The sequence below is a fragment of the Mauremys mutica genome, chromosome 6, assembly GCF_020497125.1.
Source record: "Mauremys mutica isolate MM-2020 ecotype Southern chromosome 6, ASM2049712v1, whole genome shotgun sequence".
Classification (NCBI taxonomy): Eukaryota; Metazoa; Chordata; order Testudines; family Geoemydidae; genus Mauremys; species Mauremys mutica.
In genome coordinates this window covers 105,647,770-105,668,749 of record NC_059077.1, presented here as the reverse complement: position 1 = coordinate 105,668,749, position 20,980 = coordinate 105,647,770, and the positions used below count along the sequence as shown (strand labels likewise).

Genomic DNA, 20,980 nt, shown 5'->3' with positions numbered 1-20,980 from the left:
CTGCTTTTTCCTCTAAACTAAATGGGTGAGATTTTAAAAAGTGCCCAAGTGTTCCAGTATTAAAAGTCATCCAATATTCCTAAACTTTTAAATCTTCTGTCATATAGAATTCTTTGCATGCCTCTAATTATTTCTGCTGTCTTTGTCTAGACTTTCTTCTTTTGCTGCTATATCCATTTAAAAATGGGTACCATGAATTGAGCACATGGTATTCAATGTCATGGTAAACCATCAATTTAAGTAATATAATGCATTCAGTGTTGTTCTCTGTTCCTTTCTTAATACAGCCTTACATCTTATTTACTTTTTTGACCATCGTTGTACATGGAGTTTATTCAGCTAATTTAGAATGATACTGAAAAAATGCTATTTACAATGTTTTGTATATTTATAATATACTATACTAATTAGCAGAGATTTAAATCCAGGAAGACTAATTCACTGATTTGTCATGATAACACCACCACCACTTTATTATTTAATATATACGGATGGTGTGCTTAATCTTAGTAAGATATGTTTAGAAATCTTTAGCATGACTTTGCAAGGCCTTTCAGTGGAAAGTCTGTTTGAAACAGGACTACATCAAACTGAACTAGGTACCTTTTAGTTGGTGCTGGCAGGGTCTACGTAGGGCAGTTAGAGCATAACACATTAGCGTAGTCTACAATTCATATCCCCATTGTCCAAACTGTGCTGCTGTGTAGACAAGACTTAGATAAAGATACACACCATCTCTTGATGGATGGGCTATCTACAGTGATCATTACTGTATGTATCAAACATCTTAATGTACAGACTACAAAATCTGTCAAGGCTTATATCTCTCATTGATAAAAGCCCTGCTGGAAGCTGCTCTCCTCAGTGACATAGCTACTACCACATCATATTGGCTAAAACAGTCAATGTCATTGTGAAGCAGATTGACAGATCACCAAGTGATAGGAGGATGGGTATGAGCTGAGGGTGAAGTTAAGAGACTGCTATTGAGATCTTGCATATAGCCTGTGCATATAATATTTTGAAGGTCCAAGATGTTTAAGGTTACTGATTTTGGTTTATTTTATTTTGAAGTAGATTTTGAGGATTCATTGGTTCAACCATTTAAAGTCTAAGATAGGCCTTTGTCATCTGCCTTCTAAGATACAAAAAAACAGAGAGAAGATGCCTCAAGAAACCATTCTGAAGCCCTTATGGATTTTAAGAGAGAGACGATGTCTATGATTATAGGGAGCTTTTTAGATAGTAGGGTTATCAGGTATAGACTGGCTGAAACTCAAACTTTCTGGTTCACAAGAAATTTTGATTTTTAAAATTTGGTTTCTGTTAGATTTGGAGTGAAACCAAATTTTTAGAAATTTCCTGAGAACTGGAAATGCTGCAAATTTTCATTACAGAAATACTAACAACTGTTTTTTCTGAAACAAAACATACTTCCTGGCTCAGCTCCACCATTCCGCCACCAGTGGTGGACAAAAGTGAAACTGAGAAGAATCATGTCAGTTTCACTCAACAGCTGCCATAGCTTCAGGGGTGTGTCACTCCAGGGCAGGTCCACCATGCAGACTGCCCTAAGCTTCCCACCCAGAGCTTCCAGACTTCATGGTCAGCTAGCTCCCAGGGCTGCCCAATTCTCACAGCCTGGTGAGCCAGTTACCACCAGAGTCAGGCATCCCAGTGAGCTAGCTGTTCGAGGAGTCCAGAAACACTGGGGTCCATGGCCTCAGGCAGTTTGCACAGCAGGACTGCCCTAGAGCTGCAGATCCCAGAAGTCCATACCAGGAGTACCAAGCTCCTGGCTCAATGGCAGGGCTTCTAGGATCCTGCTACACATCATGGAACCTAGACTCTGAAGGCCCTGTGAGAAGGTGGGGCTCTCAGGGCTTCCATTGCTGCCAGACTGCCAGAGCCGTGGACCATATGAGCCCAGGGTCCCCAGAAGCTCACCAGTAAGTGAGACAGGCTGGCAATGAATGAGGCAGGTTTCCAATGAAAGTTCATTGAACCCTATAGGTTTCTGTGAAACATTTCAGGTTAAATGAACTGGCATTTTCCAACAAAAAATTCCAAACCAGCGCCGGCCGAGTGTCATGGGGTACTAGTGGGAAGGGGGACACACTCTGAAGAGCATTCCCTATGGGGCATTGTTTGAAGTGACTGAGTTCCATACTTCCAAGAAGTACAGAAGCCATCATTCCAGAATTATATTCTATTTCCCTGCCAAAGAACAGCATTGCTCCACATCCATATCTCAAGTAAAGATCTTCTCTTGTTCCTCCTCCAGTTTCTTTGTTCCTGCTGTATGATGTGTGCATTTAAAATGTGCAGGGCCTCTGCAGCAGGCTTTCCATTGTAAAAAATGTCTCATATATTAGACTTCTTGGTGTCAATAGCATTTTGAGATAATGCTGAATTACAATGGAAATCCTTTACAAATACTCTTTCACACAACCATAAATTAAGATGTCAAGAACATGAGGTGCTGACCTCTCAGCATGAGCAAAGAGAAGGAGGTGAATTAAGGGGATAAATCTCTTAATTAGAAATGTTTGTCTTCTAGAATAAAACATGTATGTGGAGAAACAGTCATGAATAATGTTTAGCATATTCAGATGTTTATCCATGTACAACAGAGAAAGTCTAGTCTGCACATATAAGGAGTTGTTACATTTTTTAATAAGGCTTAGATTTCTAAATGTTGAATATAGCTGATTAACAGGATCTTGATTCATTTGTTTCCTAAAGAAACGGGACAATTTTTTAAAAGTACAATTGTAAAATTGCAAAAAGAAGTTTGTAATTTCTGCAAATCATAGTACCTGTACACAATGCTGCAAAGTAACACGGCACACTGCCTTAGGTACAAGGTTGTTTTTTTTTAAGAGTAACTGTATATAAGTTTCAAAAGGAAACATTACACTCACTTTGCAAGAATGGCTGAAGCTCAGTGATGTGAACAATACTACACAGTGTATGATGAGGAAAATAATAATCAAAGAGAACAATCACAATAGAACTGGAACATCCCACACACTGTAGACTGCTAGAAAATTACAAAAGCAGTAGTGCTTTCTTATTCTCCCCTTCCCCCCCATCCACTCCCTCCAACTCCAAATAAACAGGAGAGGAAAAGAAAAGAAATAAGCAATAAATCAGACCCTAATATCACTAAGCTTAGATACTGGCTCTCTGCCAAGCGTCAGCCTTAGGATTGGCTGACTTAGTTTGCAGAGGAGATGGGAGGACAAGAAAGGTGTGGAATGCAAGATATTAGAGATTAACCTTGGAGTTATAATTGAATATTTATCCCCAAAGTTTTATTTTAGGAGAAGGTGTTTATTTCTGGTTCTCCCTAAACACTTTTGACAAAATAATGGCCCAGGCTCTGTCAGTGACCATTAGCAACTCACAGTCCCAGCTGCAGCCTGATTACCTACAGAGAAACACATTGCACAGCCAAAAGAGTAATAAAGAGCCTGAAGAAAATTAGGGTCCTTCATATGTTCAGTCATACTGTACAAAGAGCCAAATTTTGTACATACACAGTTCTCCACTTGGCCACATTTGATGGCAGACTTTGGCACAAAGTAGAAGAATATAAATATGCTTAGCAATGGAAAAAGGAGGAGAGATCAAATATTATAGGATAACACTAAAGAGTTATGTATGGTTTTTGAATGAATAAAGGACAAGGCTTTTCAAAAGTGGGTTCCTAAAGTTAGGCTCCTAAACTCATATTTAGGCACTTCAATAACTGGCCAGATTTTCAAATATTTGAGCAACCAATAGCTCCCACTGAAGTCAATGGGAGTTTCTTGGGTGCTTGTCATTTTGAAAATCAAGCCACCTACTTAAGCACCTAAATATGGATTTAAAAAAATCATGATGTAAAATATTCCAAATTACTGAATCCTGGTAAAGGTGGCAATAGTTCTCTCAGTTGTAGACTCTGCTAGCAAATACTCTACCTTGACGCCATTATGTGACATTGCATTCAGTGCAGATTGACAAAATCAACAGTGTTGTGAAGTAGGCAAAGTGACAGAACTTGCAGGTAATACTGCATTAAATGGTCTCCTTTACAATTTACAAACTCAGTTGTGTGTAAATTGTACACAACACACAACCAGGAATTCATTCTCATTGCCCTCAGGAATGTCCTTACATCTCAAGGTTGAGGACATTTGCCAGGGCAGTGTGAGCAAGGCATGAACTGAAGCCAGTTGCGTCATTGCTGCCCTCTGGATTAACAGAAGGCTTCAGTTTCCAGTATCTGTTAGACTCAACCTTCCCAAGCAGAAATAGTCACAAAATAAGAAACCCAACTGTTAGCATAATTTTATTGATGCAAGACATCTGTATATAACTTGTTGGCGTCCGGCAAGGTTTCTAACATGTAGAATTCAGTTTTGCAATTGCAATTTCCCAATTGGCAAAGAAAGTATGTGACTGTATAAGAAATGTTCACTCATTACAACAAATGGGGGGAGGGAGGAGCATGCGTGGAGAACTAACTCTTTGGAAAAATATTACATATACATATATGCACATATTTTCCATTGGAAGATATAAATTACATTGGAAATTTTTCACAACAAAAAATTAACATCATAGCATTGAGTACAGAAAATATGGTGGATTCCATTGTGAATGTAGAACCTTCATTATGAACTTTTTGGTAGAGGTTAAACTCAGCTCAAAAGCTCATATACCAAACACTCTAGGCTATTGTAAAACCCTTTAAAATTCCTAGCAATATTTTTCAGAATTAGTTTGTTTTAGATTACTATAGAAATCCTTCCAGGCTAATGAAGTTATTCAGTAATATTTGAAGGTTTTCTTTAGTATTCCTGAAGGACTTTTAAAGTAATCTGATGGATAATAACATACTATTTCTAAAGTATATCTGAAGATAATAATAGGATTCTAGAAATTTCAGTGGTACACTGGAGAATATTAAAACTCTCTCTGAAGAAATCCCAGAGGACAATTTTACATTTATACTTTACTAAACAAAAGGGACTTTTCCATTAGAAAAAACAGAGCTCTGCTATTCAGTTAAGTGGAACCAACAACAACGACTTCTTAAATATATGCAACTAAATTCCCCATATCAAGCAGCAAACCATAATAAATGCATTATGTAAGAGATAAGTGAAGGTGAACACTGTGCTTACAGCTATTTCTGATAGAAGAAGCCAGAGGACTTGGAGTATGGCTTGCCAATCAGACGGGGCAATATGAGCATCCACATACGAAAAAAATAGACTATCAACTGTATAAAAGTACTGCCAGCTGCAAGATAATGAGGGTTAAATACACAAGAAGTCTGTAGGGATTCCTGTATTGTTTCCGAGCTAAATGCTGAATTATCCTCATCTCAACAAAGTCTTGAGATTGAGCTGGACAAACAATTAGAACCACTTATTCACTGAATTATAGCCTTTTTCCTGTTTGTGAAATGTTCATGAACATATTTTTATTTTTACAAATGATTATTATTTATTATAGCCTGCCAAAGACTTTATGGAAATATCAGGCTGTGGGTTGCAGCATCTGTATTCCCAACATGAGTTTGCTATTACAATTGTATGATCAGTCATTTTCATTGTGTGATATTATTTCTGGTTCCTGATTGGAAGAAAATAGCCGTAATAAGGAACGGAAGGGCTTGATGGCTGAGCTTTGAGTCTCTCATGCAGAAAAAATGAGACATTTGCTGAGTTAGGAAGAGAGAGGAAGACCAGATTAGGGAAATTTAAAAACAACTTTTTTTTTCCTATGTGACTTGAGTCAGGCCTTCCCTGAGGCAACACAGTTAGAAAACTTAGACTACTAGAATAGCTGGGGTTACATTTAAAAAAAAAGGTTGGTTTCTTTGGTATGTGCAGCTAGCCAGCTCCCTCTTCATAATCTAGGAAGCACAAAGACCGTATTAAACAGCAGTCTTTTGCAGTGTAACTGGAAAGTCACCAGATTTGGGCTATTTCAGACTGGAAGGGGTGGGAGGCAAGTGCCAAAGTCTCAAAGCCCTCATAGTGAATGACCTGTCAACCCCCACCCCCATTTTTTATAATGAGGGAGATTTCTGAGGATATATGATATATATCTGGTAAATATAAATTTAGCTATGTAATTTGTTAGCACCAATCACTGAAGTTTTCATATTTTCCTTTTTCAGGTCCCAGATTACAAGCTCTGAACCTTGTATACTTTTTGCATCATGAGTTTACAGATAAAACTTGCTTTTCCTTGCTGAACAATTTTATGTGTATTTTTTTAATATTAGCATTACGGTAACATTGAGAGGCCCCAGTCAGGGTTGGGATTCTGTTATGCTAAAATTGAATGAGAATAAGAGGAAAACAGTTGGCTTTTCCCACAGTTTTCTTCTTCTACTTCTTTCTCTCTCTTTTTTAAACAATATAGGAGTCTCTTGCTTGAAATGAGTTTTGAGCTAAGTCAGGCAAACCTAACAGGGCAAGAGTCTAAATGGGAGCTACAGCTCTGAGAATCTAATATCGTCATTGGTCAAAGCATTGCTGTGTCACTGTGGAATACTGAGTAGAGCGGAATATAAAACAAGACTGCTAGCTCCACCACTCTTTGCAACAAGGTAACAGCTAATGGCATTACTGATTTACCATGTGAACCAATTGGGGGAAAAGTGAACTCCCACAGGAACTAAGCACCATCAGAAACCTCGTCAACTGCTCCAAGCACAAAGCACATTTGTCTCACTTGCCTTCCCTAACAAATACACAGCAACATGAAGATATATTACAAAAATAAAAATAAAAAAAACAAACAACATAAACCCTCCCAAAATAAAACACTCCACTACAAACACTTCTCCCTCTTAGAAGAGGATAAGAGAACCAACACCACGTGACAGACCCTCAGATTCTCTGATGAGGAGTGTGGCGTAAGAACCTATAAAGAATAGAATAGAACAAAATAGAATAGTTTATAGGCCCAAAGGAGAATTTACACAGATGTGTGTGTGTATGAGGTCTGATCCAGAGCCCACTGAAGTCAAAGTACAGACTCTCATTGACTTCAGTGGGCTGCGGATCAGGCTACAAACTGTGAGGGGACCATCTCTGGGATAGGGCTGAGGCTAGCCACAATATTCCCCAAAACTCTGCTTTTTACTCTGTTCTTACTACTGAGAATAAAAAGAACAATAGGAGGAGCAGTTTCAGGGGCAGAAGGTGGAGAGGGAAACACAGGACAGGAGAAAGAGAGTGAGAAAAGGGGCCAGGGAAGTATAAGCAGGGTCTGCATGAACTCTCCCCTAGCATCTAGTGACCTCAGGAGAAGACTATATTTGCATAGACACATCTACTATGCCTAAACCAACCTGCTTTGCCAAAAACAAAAAACAAAAAAAAACCCAGTTGTGGCTGTGGGTTAAAATTCACATTAGTGAATGCATACGCAATGAGATGTTATCCTTATTGCCATGTAGACAAACCTTAAGAGCTGAAAAGACTAAGACCTGGGCTAGGTAGAGGAACCTCAGAACATAGCCTCACCAAAGTGAGTAAAACCAGCAAGGAATGGCAGCAGTGAGTAGAGCCAAAGGTGGCCATGAAAGGCAGAGGCCGCAGTAGCAGCGAGGTTCCCTGCAGTCTGGTGACATCACTAAGAGCTGAAATCACTAAGAACTGGGCTCAGTGGTGGAACCTCAGAACACAGCATCACAAAGGCAGCAAGCAGTGTCAGCAGCAGGGTGAACAGTGGCAGTGAGTTGCAAGCAGCAGCAAAGATAGTGGGCAGAGGCAGAAAAAGAGGCATTGTTCGCTCCTCTCCTTTTCAGGCATGGCAGGTGAACGCACCCCTGAATTCTGAGACTTTGATGACTTTGGACAACCAACTGTGAGTGTGATGCAGCAGAGGGAAAGGGAAATGGCCTGTTAAAGGGACATTTGTGCATTGGACTTTCACACTGCAAGTTGGTAAACCGAGGCAAAAGAAACTGCTCAATGTACTGTGGCAGTTTACTTGTGGTTTGCATGCTTTTTGAATCATCATTGAGGCATTTTTCCAAATTCCTGCTGAGATCCCCTTCCCTTTTAATACAAATGTTCTTTTGTTATATGCCGTGTAGTTATAGCCGGGTCGGTCCCAGGATCCTAGAAAGACAAGGTGGGTGAGGTAATATCTTTTATCGGACCAACTGCTGCTGGTGAGAGAGAGAAGCTCTTCTTCAGGGCTGTGTGGCTCGAAAACTTCTCTCTTTCGCCAGGAGCAGTTGGTCCAATAAAAGACATTTCCTCACCCAGCTTCTCTCTTCTTTTGTTGTAGACATTTCAGTGTTTGCAGATGGGGAAGGATAGCCTCTTAGCGGTGCCTGGGGCAGTGTTTAGTTTTACCAGATTACTGGGTAGGGGTTCAGGCCAGTTCTGGTTTGTATTGTTAAGAGGAACCCCTAGATATTCAACCTGGCCCTCATTACTGCCAACACCACCTGGCAGAAGAGATATCAAAGGACTGCAGGAGAGATATCATGCCAAAAATCTCTTCAAGCAGTAAACATCCATCCATTGTGAATCTTGGCTGCTAAGGACTGCTAGGAATCCCAGTAGTTTTACCTTTCTCCACAATTTTTGGTCCATAGCCACTTCATGTTCACTTCAAACATCTTCCAAATGGTGGGGGGGGGGGAGGGGGAAGAATCAATTCAAAGGGATTGAAGGGAAGACATAACATATTAGACTTTTGGTTCTAATTAGGGCTGTCGATTAATTGCAGTTAACTCACACAATTAACTCAAAAAAATTAACTGCGAATAAAAAAAATGAATCATGATTAATCACACTGTTAAACAATAGAGTACCAATTTGAGTTTATTAAATATTTTTGAATATTTATTTACATTTTCAAATATATTGATTTATATTACCACACAATACAACGTGTACAGTGCTCACTTTATATCATTTTTATTACAAATATTTGCACTGTAAAAATGGCAAACAAAAGAAATAGTATTTTTCAATTCACTTCATACAAGTACTGTAGTGCAAACTCTTTATTGTGAAAGTGCAACTTACAAATGTAGATTTTTTTGGTGATATAACTGCACTCAGAAACAAAACAATGTAAAACATTAGAGCCTATAAGTCCACTCAGTCCTACTTCTTATACAGCCAATTGCTAAAACAGACAGGTTTGCTTACATTTACAGGAGATACTGCTGCCTGCTTCTTATTTACAGTGTCACCTGAAAGTGAGAACAGGTTCACATGGCACTTTTGTAGCCAGCATTGCAAAGTATTTACGTGCCAGATATGCTAAACATTCAGATGCCCCTTCATGCTTCGGCCACCATTCCAAAGGACATGCTTCCATGCTGATGATGCTTGTTAAAAAAATAATTAAATTTGAGGCTGAACTCCTTGGGAGACAATTGTATGTCTCCTACTCTGCTTTACACACATTCTGCCATATATTTCATGTTATAGCAGTCTCAGATGATGATCCAGCACATGTTCGTTTTAAGAACACTTTCATAGCAGATTTGACAAAATGCAAAGAAGGTACCAATGTGAGATTTCTAAGGATAGATACAGCACTTGACCCAAAGTTTAAGAATCTGAAGTGCCTTCCAAAATCTGAGAGGGTCGAGATGTGGAGAATGCTTTCAGATGTCTTAGAAGAGCAACACTCCAATACGGAAACTGCAAAACGCGAACCACCAAAAAAGAAAATCAACCTTCTGCTGGTGGCATCTGATTCATATGAAGAAAATGAACACACGTCGGTCCACTCTGCTTTGGATCGTTATTGAGCAGAACCCGTCATCAGCATGGACGCATGTTTTCTGGAATAGTGGTTGAAGCATGAAGGGACATATGAATCTTTAGCGCATCTGGCACATAAATATATTGCGATGCTGTCTACAACAGTGCCATGCGAACACCTGTTCTCACTTTCAGGTGACATTGTAAACAAAACATGGGCAGCATTATCTCCTTCAAATTGTAACCAAACTCGTTTGTCTGAGCGATTGGGTGAAGTAGGACTGAGTGGACTTGTACATTCTAAAGTTCTATATTGTTTTATTTTTGAATGCAGTTATTTTTTGTACATAATTCTACATTGGTAAGTTCAATTTTCATTATAAAGAGATTGCATTACAGTACTTGTATTAGATTAATTGAAATATAATTTTTATAGTGCAAATATTTGTAATAAATATAAATATAAAGTGAGTACTGTACACTTTGTATCCTGTGTTGTAATTGAAATCAATATATTTGAAAATGTAGAAAACATCCAAAAATATTTGAATAAATGGTATTCTATTAACAGTGCAATTAATCGCATGATTAGTCGTGATTAATTTTTTTAAATCACATGATAAATTGTGATTAATTTTTTAATCGCATGATGGCCTTAGTTCTAATGTGCTGTAATTATTATGAATTCCATCCGAAATATTGCTTCAAATTTCATTAAGATCCTTTTTTGAATGCCACAGTAATATTCATTATTTGTTCACTTTTTCTGAATTCTAGTGTTGTTAGCATAACGAATTGGCAATCTCAATTATTTTTTAGGAAAAAGAAGATATAGATCTGAAAAGAGGCATTCTTGTTATAATTTAGATTCCAAGAAGTTCTGTAATGATGAAATTTAGACAGAGAACCCAATCTTTTAAAATGATCTTTACAGTCCAAGAACACTCCGCCCACATTTTTAATCATAATATAAATTTAGGTCCTTTTGATAGTGTCTTGCATCAGTTGACACTGCCTCTCAGTTTCTTTGAGACCTTACTATGCTGAATGATTGTTTTACGTGGAGAAATTAAGAATGAAATTTTCAAAAAAAGGAAAAGAAAGTGCTGTAAAAAAGGGGAAGGAGGACAGACAGAACTTCGGTATACACTGCTGGATTAAGATGTGATCCAAATTCTCACTGCCCTGTGCTGCTCTTCTCCCAGAATTTCTTGGGATGTTTTTAGTCTGCATCCATTATCACAGTGCTCTAACCTGTCTTTTCACCTCACCCATCATCCATCTAGTCGTCTTTCTCCACCATTATATTTTGTGCTCCTTGGTTGCTATTCTGTTATTAGTCACACTGAACTATCATCATCTATTCTGGTCACACATTCAAATCCACTGCCAATTTTTTCATTTTTGACAATTTCCACAATGTCCAGGACTTTGATTCTGTTCTCATATTCACAGCTCCATTGTCTTCTGACTGTTCCTATTCACATGCAAATTGCAAACTGTACGCGTTGTTTTTTGGCTCACAATCAGGTTACAACAAGAGGGCTTGAATGTAGCTTTGCGAAAGTGCTTTTGGATAGTGCACATTGCAATATTGACTTTTCTCATTTAAAATGTGGATTATCAATTAAACGTGTAGGCAGTGAATCACATTGTATCATGTTAATTGCTCGACATGTGTCACAGTGAATTTCTAAGGAATGACACATTTTTTGGTATTAGAAATCATTAGTTTATAAATCATCAGTTAGTTAGCATCCAGGATTCCTTAACACTCTGAATTACCCTTATTTTCATTAGAGTGTTGTCTTGCTTCTAGAAAGGCTGGGATTGCTTGGAGTGGCATATGAAGAAGTTCCCTTTCTACCTCATGAAAATTAGGAAAGCTTATCCCAGATATTCTCTTCTTTAAAATACATAAAAACAAAAATGCAAACAGAACATTTAATATAAAATCAACACAAACCAGCAATGGCCATCTCTCCATTCACACTTCTACTGTTATACAAACTGCCCCCTTTAAGGCCTACTGCTGCAGTGTTTTGGAAAAGAGGCTAGACTAGAAGCCAGCTCAGTGCTGCTCACCTGGTCAATACAGAGTAAAATAAGATGGTCTTCTTTCTCCAAGTCAAGGAGCACCTTGTCTTCACAAGTATATACTCTAAGCCTCTGCCAGCCTGGGAAGCAAGAGGCCTAGTGGGATTTAGCATATAGCTGAAGAGTAACAGAAGGGAAGTACAGCCTAATTTAATCTGACCTCAAATCATGACACATTCCGGCAGTCAAAAAAAGGCAGTTTTAAAGCAATTCAATTAGGTATCTGGGCATATTTACCAAAAAGAGTTCTTGCTAAAATTTTCAAAAGTGCCTAAGTGATTTAGGAACCCAAGCCCAGTTTCAAAGGTAATAAAACATATTCCCAGGGGACTAAATACCTGTTGAAAATGGGAGTTAGACTCTTAAGTCACTTATGTCCTTTTGAAAATTTTACCCATCAACATTAACTCAGCTAACTCCAACAAATATGTTTCTTATCAAAAAACAAAATTAAACAAACCACACAAGGAAAATTACACCACAAATATACTGAAATAAAGTTAAGAACCTAGTTTTGTAATTTATATTGTATTATTAGTATTTGGGCTTAGTTAAACTGTGTTAAATCCCTTTGTGGATTCACTCATTCTGAATTAAAGTGATCATAATTCATTGTAGCTTAATTCAGGGGTTCTCAACCTTTTTCTTTCTGAGGCCCTCTCAACTCCATGGCCCACCTGTGCCATAACAAATATTGTTCAGCATATGAAATTCAGGGCCAGCGTTAGGGGCTAGAAAGCACAGCAATTACCCGTAGCCCCATGAACTTAAGTTGCTCAGTCTTTGGCTTCATCCCCGGGTGGTAGTGCTCAGGGCCTCGGACTTCTGCCCCACATGGTGGGATGTTGGCTTTTCGCCCTGGGCCGCAGTGAGTCGAACACTGGCCCTGCTTGGCGGACCCCCTGAAACCTGCTCGCAGCCCCCAGAGGGTCCTGGACCCCTAGTTGAAAGCTGCTGACTTTATTCATTTTGGAAGTGAAATACAATAAACTGAAGGCCACTTTAATTCAGAATAGGAGCATACAAATAAGTTTTAATGTATTTTAATCCAATTTTAATTCCCACCTTTAGTGATTTTGGATTAACTTTCCTGAGTAACCCTGTATATAAACGCCCTTTTATTGGTTTGTTCATATGGCATGGAATATGTCAAAGTCACCTATACATACCGTATCAGCTCCCTCAGCTAGTGGATACTGAGACTTCGATTCAGGACAACGCTTAAACACATGCTCAAATCATCCCTATTCAGGCTAGTATTTAACGTGTACTTAACTTTTGAGCAGATGCTCCCGCTGATGTCCATGAGATAAAGTGCTGTCCTGATTAGAGAAGTTGTCCTGAATCAAGTCCTGAGCTAATGGAAGTGCTTCTTTAGCTCACTGGACAAATACATTGGGGTGAAATCCTCGCTCCATTGAAGTCAATTGAAAAACTCCCATTCACTTCAGTGAGGCCAGGATTTCACCCATTATTTTGGAGTCCAAAGCTATGAGTTGTTTCCGTAATGTTACATGCATATACATTAGCTGATGACTATGGTGTCTGTATGTATACAGGTCAAAAACACGTTAATATATTTTATAGGTTTCCAAAACAGAAGGTGATCTCACATGCTTGTGCTGAGTTAGTATAAACAGTAGACCAATATTTCTTGGCAGACTGCCTAAACTGCCTATATCTTTATGATCAAATTTATTGTCAGATTTCCTCTCCCTCAACGATCTCATTGGTGGTGGCAACGAAACCTATTGCAAAGCTGTATTCTTCTTCATTTGAATATTTAAACCATTTACACAATTGTATATACCACAAAACAGATCCATTTTTCGAGAATATAAATGTATTTATTATTTTTGGTGGATTGTGTTCTTTAAAATAAAATGAAAATTATTAAGAAAAAATAAAACACATCACAGATAGCTCAAGAAAAACTGAACAAGAAAGGAAACAATATAATCATTTAGCCCTGTTTTTGTCCTACATGGCATATTAAAAACCACTACTGAAAAATATCCAGTAAACTGGTATATTAGGATCTAACGTTTTTCTCACTGAGACCAGCTGTAATCTGGAATTTAACTGTTTCTCTCTATTGGTTTGAGGTTGTAAGTGATATATTGTCATACTGTTACTTGTCCACATGTTCACTCTAACTGCTTACTTAGTATGGAAGATTTGCCTGGGTAAGGAGGTCAGGATTGAACCTTATTAGAGTCACACATTTTACATGAAAAACTGATTTCAGGAATAATATATTAAATACACTCTATTTAATGACTTTTAAAATGTATTCTTTTTTCCTCTGTTGGTTACCTGTAAACATTCATTCAGTCTTTTTATGTTTTAAATGTTATTTGCTCAGGAGAAATTTTCTATGGCCTTCAGAGTTTTGAAAGAGACTGAAAATGATCAGACTCACAGGAAAATTGTGCTGTGACCCAGTTCGGCCTTTGTTTGCTGCAATGTCACATTTTCAGGCCTTCTGTGGTCACTAGACATGTAAATTGGCCAACATTGGAAGCTGAACAAAGTAATAGACCTGAATTTTTTTAATCAAGGCAATTTCTATTTACTACATAAAATGCAGATAAAGGAAAAGCACAATGAAATGGAGATATTAGTAGGCTATAACATATAATATACCAGAACATTTAGCGCCATCAGTGTCTCATGGTCAAGTCCAGGGAGTGGAGGGGAAATTACAGGTGAATCATGGAAAATTTTATTAAAAATAATAGCTGTATAAATGTATGGATTCCATGAAGCTTTCTTTGGGTTTTATCTGCATTATTATTCTGATTTCAAAGTGCCTGATTTTCAAATATATTAATTTTTTTTAAAAATCCAATGCTAAAATTCAATTTTCGATTCAGCAAGGTACTTAAGTTTATGTTTATGAGATCTACTGATGAAAAGCACTACATAAAAGCTAGGTATTATTATTTTTAATGGAACTGCTCACGTGCTTAAAATTATACACATGCTTAAGTGCCTTGCAGAATCAGGGCTCGGTCCATTTCCGATTCTTTAGGGTGATTTGTCGACCTTTTAAAAACTCAATAATACTCTTGTTTTGATGTAAAACTTTGAAAGTATAATTGAAATAAAAAAAATAGATTCATATCAGATCCATGATTCATTCGTCATATTTTTTAAAAACGTCCATTTCACCTTTCTAATGGTGTTTTAGGGGAATGCTTATCCTGAGCCAGTCTCTTAGGACCATGGCAATCAGCTGGTGGCACCATCACCCTTCTGCTGGGGGTATTAATGATAAGCGGTCATGGTCACAGATGTCTCTGTGAAAAGAGGTGTTTGGAATCCATAATCCAAGAAATGTACTGCCCTGTGAATGTTGTACAATGAAACTCATCTCATCTTATATTTGAGAGACTAATGTATCAAATTAGCAACGTAATAGAGAAAAACTTTCCTTTTTGCTAGAGCAGATAGAAAACAAGTATATCTGCAGCATCACATTTACAGTTTTAAAATATAAAGCTATTTACAGTATAGTATGGCTATCTTAAACCGGGGGAGGGGGGGGATTGTTCAGCTGATGAAGCTGGCAACTTGCTACAAATATTACCGCACATAAACTCAACTATGTACTGTATCACAGCAGCGATTTCTTTGGCAAATTATACTGTATAATTGCAATATATGCTGTAATTTGTTAAATCAGGGCCCAGTAACAAACAGGTTTTCTTTAACAAATATTAAGTATACAGTGCTCTTGGAAATAAAGATTACACATGTTCTGATTATATTTTTACTGTATTATCAAAACATTACAGATTCTCTAATTACAAAGTATGATAGAGCAGGGGTATGATGAGGGGGAACCCTCAAAACGTCAGTTTACATACATATTGCTGACATAAATAATCAAAAATACACATTTGCTTCTTAGGTCAAAGCCAAAATGAGCAGAAAAAAAGCCCTTATGCATTAATCAAAGAAAGAATTACTGTTTCTTTTTGCTCCATCATTTTGCCTTCTTCATTTCCATCACACTCTTTACCAATTGAATATTCAAAAATATTTTCTTTAAAATAGCCAGAAGAAACCTGTATGTTTCCCTGTCTTAACACAAGAGCTGTTAAGTTCTGATCCTGCAAACATTTATATGCATTCTTAACTTTAGTACTGTGAGCAATGGGACTGCTCATGGTTATAAAGTTAAGGACGCGCAGAAGTGTTTGCAGAATCGCAATATTACACAGTGCATGCTTCCCAGAAAATCAAGAGTTTTAAAATGTATTATTTCCCATTCAGATGCATTAGCTCTAGGACCACCTGCAGGTTGCTTTTAAAAAGTGTATTATTTATATCCTAGCATGAAATATACCCCCCCAAACATATTTATTTATTTAAAACTTCTCTAGTCAGTCACTTTGCTTTAATAGTGATCCTAGATAACATGAAAATGTAGCACTGCGGGAGAAGAAATAAGTCAGATGAGGTCAGAAAAGCTATTTTCTGGTGTATCTCCTCTTTATTCCATCTCCTATCCATCCTCTCCTGTATAGGTGATGCATCATGCCCCAGTCTTTTTCTAAACAGCATTAGGTAGCATTTGTACAGAGCTCTGAAATTGTAAAGTTTTACAGAAGTGCTATTTGTTATTACCAAAAACATTCTGACTCATTAGGCTCATTACTTGGATGAACTCATGAAAACAGTAGAAACAAATATGTTGTTTCATCCTAAAGGAAGAACACTTCAGAAACATGCAATGTAAAAGCTGTGAAGTACATTCTAAACTTTGGTGCTTGACTTCTTGCAGAAAAATATGGCACCATTTACAGCACAAGCCATATTTCAATGTGGGGGCTAATGTCAGGGTGTCTCCCTCCCCTCTGCTCCTGTCCCCCGCTTACCTCTTCTCCATATAGAGCAGGGGGGACACGACAGGGCTCAGGGCGGAGGGAGCTTCCTGGCAGCAGCTGCAGTCTCAGCTTGCTGATCTACTTAACAAGGCCACGTACATAAAGGGGCAATGTGCATCTCTCTCTCACACACACACGGTGTGCGTCTCTCTGTCTCTGTTTGCCATGCTGTCTCCCTCGCTCCATTCGTGCTGTCTTGTAGAATGTGAGGCTACATTAACAACGAGTTAACCCTTGAAGGCTCAGCCAATTGCTAGTTCATCATTTAGCAGCAAGGCATTCCTGGAAATATCCCACCCCCTGACTTCACCACTTCAACCAAGCTTCACAATCATCATCATTGTGTACCAGTATTAAATTGTTTGTTTAAAACTTATACTGTGTATGTCTGTGTGTATATATAAAAAGAGAGCGAGAGAGAGAGAGAGAGTATTTTGTCTAGCGAAAAAAAAATTCCCTGGAACCTAACCCCCATATTTACATTAATTCTTGTGGGGAAATGGGATTCACTTAACATTGTTTCACTTAAAGTGGCATTTTTCAGGAACATAACTACAATGTTATGTGAAGAGTTACTTTATAAGCAAAAGGCTACAAGTACGTTTACAATCTGCCCCGAGGAAGGGGCGGGCTGTTCCAGGAGCAGACTAGGAAAGGAGTTGTGACTACGTCATTCATCTATCTGCTTCTTTTCTATACCAATTTGGCTCTGTCCCCTTCTTGCCTGTCCATTCTCCACCCCACCTGTGCAGAGAAGGAGCAGCAGTCCCACGCAGGCTGCTCGTCTATCCTTGTGCTGGGACCCACCAGGTGCATAGTACCTGCAGGGCAGTAAGAAGTTCCTTTGTGTCCTCTGAGTGGGCAATGTAGGACAGGATAATCTTGCCCCAAATCTTTTGGGTTAGATAGTGATTTTAAGGCACAGTCCTTTATATTGGGAGGTGCAGAGATTAACCACCCCAGCGCAAAGTCCCAGAGTCATTGTGCCTGATTTAAGTGGGGAAGCATTGTCCAGAGTAATTCCTCCTGTCGAACACAGCAGATGCTCCTCCTGAACCCATGAGGTTGAGCCAGGCCTTGCCCTATTCTGTCCTCTCTGGATGCTAGCTTCAGTTTTTGCACTCCCTTAGCACAAGGACTGGGCCTCATTGTCTTCTGCAAAGGGTGGAAGGAGGTTCCACTGAGCTAGCTTGGACCTTCCCTGATCCTCCCCTCACCTTTCAACACTGACACAGGCCCAGGTACAGTCTGACCCTTACCAGCTATACTTATAGTTATGGTAGCCTGGTATTCCCATTAGCAGACCCTGCTTTCAATTCATTGTAGACTTGCCAACCTTAAATTGTTCAAGCTGAAATTTTTCATGCTGCGTAGCTGTCTCAGGCTCAGATTTTCTGGAAAGCGTCAGGAAAAATGGCTCAGCCATTTCTGAGAACATGATTAGGGAAAAATATACTACTGTAGTTTGTCCATGTTAAAAAAAATTCTTGCTGGGATTTTGACGACTGCCTCCAGTGCCTCTGACTCTGGAGTCAAGAATGTGCCTTTTGCTGTTCCTGTGGAAATAGGCCCCCGCATATTTGGCCAAGCTATAAGCCTCTGAATCTGATTAGTAGTCTTGATACGAGTTTGACATCTGAAGATTCCACCTGCACTACAATCCAAGGCTGCAGGGGCGGAGCAGGACTTTTCCTACAGTTGCTGCTCCCAGTTACCGTGGGCTGCAGGACCAGGCACCTGAATAGACAGCCGGGAGATGCTCTCTATTGAGCTCTCAATGCTCCCTCTGCTGGCATCCAAATAGGATAGTGGAGGAAGCTGACTGATTTGAATTCAGAGGGGGACAAGAGCCGGGGCATGGAGTGGTGAGGCAGCACTGGCAATAGATTGGAATGGGGAGACTGGGACAAAGGGCCATTGGGATAGAGCCTGGGACAAGGAGCAGTGTGTGATGGAGAGACAGGACTGGGCCAGGAGGAGTCAGACTTGTTGCAGTGCCAGTACTAGCCCATTGGGGACCCTAAGCAGGAATATTTTGTCCCCCTCCCCATCCTAACACATACTAATAATTAATAGAGGACTCTCTTGAGCTGCTCAGAGCCCTAAGCAATTGTTTAGTCGGCTTATGCCTAGCACCGGCTCTGCTTGTAGGGAACACAGACTGGCAGATCTGGTATCTCTACAGCACACTCCTCCTCCATGACCTGGAATAGAACCCAAGATTCTTGAGTCTATATTCCTCTGCTCTCAGCAAATAGCTGTGAACACACCGGCGAAGTGTGTATCTCATCCCTGCTGGTCCATATAGAGGATTCTATTCTAGATAGGTTCTCACACTACACTTATCACTTTAGCTTCTGAACACTTTCCAGGAGTGCATTAAGCAATGCCATTAACAATGTCCTACTATCAATTTGTTTGTTAGCTCAAGTGGCCGAGGTCTGTGCTGCCAATCCAAAGGTTCCAACTCCCCTGATAAACCATGTGAGTGTTGAGGTGATTCCACAAGATGAAATTTCTTTTTTTTTTTTCAAATTTGCTTTTTAAAAATCTAGGAAATTACATATTAATTGTTTTCCTTACAAGAGCACTAAGTTGCAAAGTCAAGCACTCAAAAGTTAGGAAATGCCAGAATTAAGAGTGACTGTGCAAGCTTAATTTGGCCTCCTTGTGTGTATGCTTTATGACAGTCCTTAATTACATGATCACATGCTATTTTTTCCTAACTCCTGCCTCCCTGGCTTTCTTCTATTGATTTAAAGAACCGGTACATGTATTCTGACAAGAGTAGCGGAGTGAGAAAGAAAACAAAGGGAGAAAGCAGCCACATGGAAGGGAGAAAAGAGGTAGTCACCAAAGGGGTGGGAATAGGAGGAGTCAGTAGCCTCAGGAACCTCTGCTTATTTGGAAAACTGTCCCTGACAAAATTTGTCAAATGTTTGTAACTATGAAGGAGCAGCTGCAATTTGAGAAGAAAAACAAGAAAAATTTTTGTGGTAAAGAATAAGAGTATTTTCAAAACTCAGTCAAACGAGTGCTTCCTATGTTTGTATATCATCTCCAAAGAGTTACGAGTTTTATTTTACATTCTAAAGTTGCTAGTATTTTCTCACGAGAACATATACATTTTTATGTCAGATGTAATTATGTAAAATAACAAAAAAAAGGCAAAAGAGAAGTAAGGCAAATGGGCCCCTACTCTTGAACTTTCATAATGAGAAAAAAAGACTAAAAAAGTGATCTAGTTGTTAGAACAGAGAATCGGGACTCCCAAATTCTATTCTCAGCTGTGCTACTGACTCACTGTGTGACCTTGGACAAGTCATTTAACTCCTCCTTGCCTCAGTTTCTCCATCTGTAAAATACCTACCTCACATGTGTTGAGAGACTTAATTATTTAATGTGTATCAAGTGCTTTGAGATTCTTAGATGAAAGGCACTTTATCAGTGCAAAGAATTATTACTCAATTTAAAATAATTACATTTGGCTAATAAGTTATACATACAATATTATGGTCTTATTGATTTTTATATTTTTTTGGAAATGGCCATGATGTTATGGTTAAAAAATCATGGTTTTATGTGGCTATAGACTATTATTAAATTCATCTTAATTACACTGTAAGCCAATGCAGTCCATAAGATTGATACATACTTTTCTTTAAATGTCTAATTATATATTTCATAAAAGTGCATAATACATATTCACTTAGGTCAATAATACAGATTTTTAAAAATCTGCCTAATGATTTACCCAAGAGACCAGAATCTTTAGGAGGAAATGAAACATGTTTTAATAAAAGTCAAGTTTTAAAAAACTGCCTAATTATATATGTATCCAAAAGACCAGCTTGGGAGAATAGTTCCAGATAAATAATACAGTAACTGTAGAACCTTCCATGAAAGATTTACTTTAAGAAAACCACCAAGGAAATTAAATACCAGAAACTATGTTTAAATGCCATGAAGGATCTGACAAACTGGAAAAAAAAATTCTACAAAAATCAAAGTTAACACTAGCACTCTGTCCTCACTTTACCACCCCCACCCCACCACTTTTCTTGCATAGGACCGTGAGCTAAGATATGTCTGCCTTAACACAAAATTCCTTGATTTTATCAGTTTAAGTCAACTCTTTTCTGATATTTACATAGAGGTTTTTGGTATTTAATATTTATATATGAACACAATTCCCACATGCTGATCATGTTTTCCCGCTATATAACAACTGAAGCATTC

At 38.5% G+C, this 20,980-nt stretch overlaps 1 protein-coding gene across 1 annotated transcript in view; it reads right to left on the bottom strand.

Moving 5' to 3' along the window:
- The window catches only part of PTPRD (protein tyrosine phosphatase receptor type D), a 1,658,801-nt gene that overhangs the window by 570,521 nt on the left and 1,067,300 nt on the right, over window positions 1-20,980 (bottom strand). The gene's annotated exons all lie outside the window — the stretch shown is intronic.